General features: G+C 45.4%; 1 pseudogene; it reads left to right on the top strand.

Moving 5' to 3' along the window:
- The first annotated feature begins 390 nt into the window (after positions 1-390).
- On the top strand, positions 391-1202 carry LOC113014627 (derlin-2 pseudogene; annotated as a pseudogene).
- Positions 1203-2238: the final 1036 nt, after the last annotated feature.

Raw genomic sequence — 2238 nt, forward strand, 5'->3', positions numbered from 1 at the left:
TCCGGCAGTGACAGGAAGTACCTGCCGTGAAGACGAAGACATTGTTCTTTTAAACTGTGTTAAAAGTCATTGTGGTTTTCAATTGACGTATGCATATATTGTATCTGACGCATGAGGGGGCGTCATTAAATTCAAACCCTGATGGTATAAAATATCTGTTTATGTTTTGAGTAGTCAGAGATCAGCCCTGTCTGCGAACGGAGCTGGTCCCCCACGCGTGTATTTCATTAAAATCAATTGTTTGACCAAGCTCTTGTTGGACCATGGTTGTTTGTACTCTCCTTCCTCAATATTTGAACCTTAACACCTCTGAAACGTGTCAGCCCGTTAACGTAATCATCTGTGGGATGACGTGTCAAGAAAGTACCGGAAGCTTTCAGTCAGTCTAAAATGGCTTACCAGACGCTGCAGCAGGAATAGCTGCAGATTCCTGTTGTTACCAGGGCATACACAACCGCCTGTGTCCTCACAACTGCTGCGGTGCAACTAGAGAGCATCACACCATTTCAGCTCTACTTCAACCCAGATTTAATTCTAAGAAATTATCAGGTATGGTGACTAATAACCAACTTCCTGTTTTTTGGTCCGGTTGGTTTCAATTTCCTGTTCCATATGATTTTTCTGTACAGATGCTGTCGAATGCTGGAGGAGGGCTCTTTCAGGAGACGCACGGCTGACTTTGTCTTCATGTTTCTCTTTGGTGGACTTCTGATGACTATATTTGGCACTTTTGTGAGTCTGGTGTTCCTGGGCCAGGCCTCCACCATCATGCTGGTGTACGTGTGGAGTCGACGGAACCCGAATGTTCGCATCAACTTCTTTGGCCTGCTCAACGTTCAGGCACCCTTCCTGCCCTGGGTGTTAACGGGATTCTCACTTCTGCTGGGCTCTATCATCGTGGATCTTTTAGGTATTGCTGTTGGTCATGTGTACTTCTTCCTGGAGGATGTTTTCCCAAATCAACCAGGTGGTGGAAGGTGGCTCTAGACCCCATCAATCATAAAGATGCTCTTTGACACTCCAGAAGAATACGCCAACTATAACCCCCTGCCAGAGGCGGGTTTGCGTGGGGGGAAGGACAGCGCCTTGGTGGTTAAATACACCCTCTATTTCATCCCTGATCATCAGGTCACCTTCAGGGACCTTCCTCAGAGAGTTGAAGACACGGTCTTTGTTTTTGACGTGTTTGTTTAGTTGTGGATGAGGAATCCTCCATACCTGCTTCATGCCCTGGAGGACGGGGCTGTGGCCCCCCCACACCCTCTAGCAGGAACCTTTTAAAAACAAGCGCATCCATGCTCACAGGTGTACACACGGGTGCTCACACACACAAACTACACCCTTTTTGGCTCCTACCTCAAAGCACACTGTGTTCTGTTGATCTTATGTGCTGCACAATAATGTTTAATATTTAGTATTTACTGTCATATTCCCATATATCATCGTGATGTTGTTGGTTATGTTGCTCTCGTTTTCTTCTGCTTGTTTTCTTTTTTCATTCTCAACAGGTGAAATTAAAAAAGTATCTACTGTTATCTACTGTTATCTACTGTTAGCTAGTTTATTGTGATGGTGTTGTTTTTATTATGTTGCTCTTTGTTGTTTGTTTTCTCTTCTGGTTTTTTTTCTCCACACAGGTGATCCAGGTGTTTTTCTTTCTTCTCCCCCTTTCTCACCGTCTCTTCTCCCCTCCTCTCTTTTTCTTTCTCTCCCTCTCTTTCTTTCATTCTTTCTCCCTGTCCTATCCCCCAGTCATGTCTGTCCCGTCTTTAAAAAAACGAAAATAAAATAAATACATAATAATAATAAAGGTCAATCAAATGGACCAATAAGGCCATGATGATCCACTTGGTGAAGTAAATCTGTTTGGCATCTTTCTGCCTTCAGACAACAATTCTGACGGCTAAAGATCCAAACGGGACAGACAACATAATCATCTGACCAATAACGTGTTGGCCACGGCGCGTCGAAGCCTCAGACTGTGGCGCGTGCGCCGTTTATGAACACGGCTGTGGAAGATCGCCTGTGATGAAGAGCCGTGGCTCATGGGAAGGTTGCTGGTTCCATTCCAAAGCGTCCTTGGGCCAAAACCCGAGTCGCTGCTGTGCAGATGAACCTGTGAATAAAAGTGGGCGGAGCTGTCCAGCAGACACGTGGTGTGTGAGATCCAGGCCATTTACCATCACTGATGTCACACACGGTGTATATTTTGTTTATGTGCTGCAGGCTGTTTGCGGT

The sequence above is a fragment of the Astatotilapia calliptera genome, chromosome 22 (genome assembly GCF_900246225.1).
Source record: "Astatotilapia calliptera chromosome 22, fAstCal1.2, whole genome shotgun sequence".
In the NCBI taxonomy this organism is placed as follows: Eukaryota; Metazoa; Chordata; class Actinopteri; order Cichliformes; family Cichlidae; genus Astatotilapia; species Astatotilapia calliptera.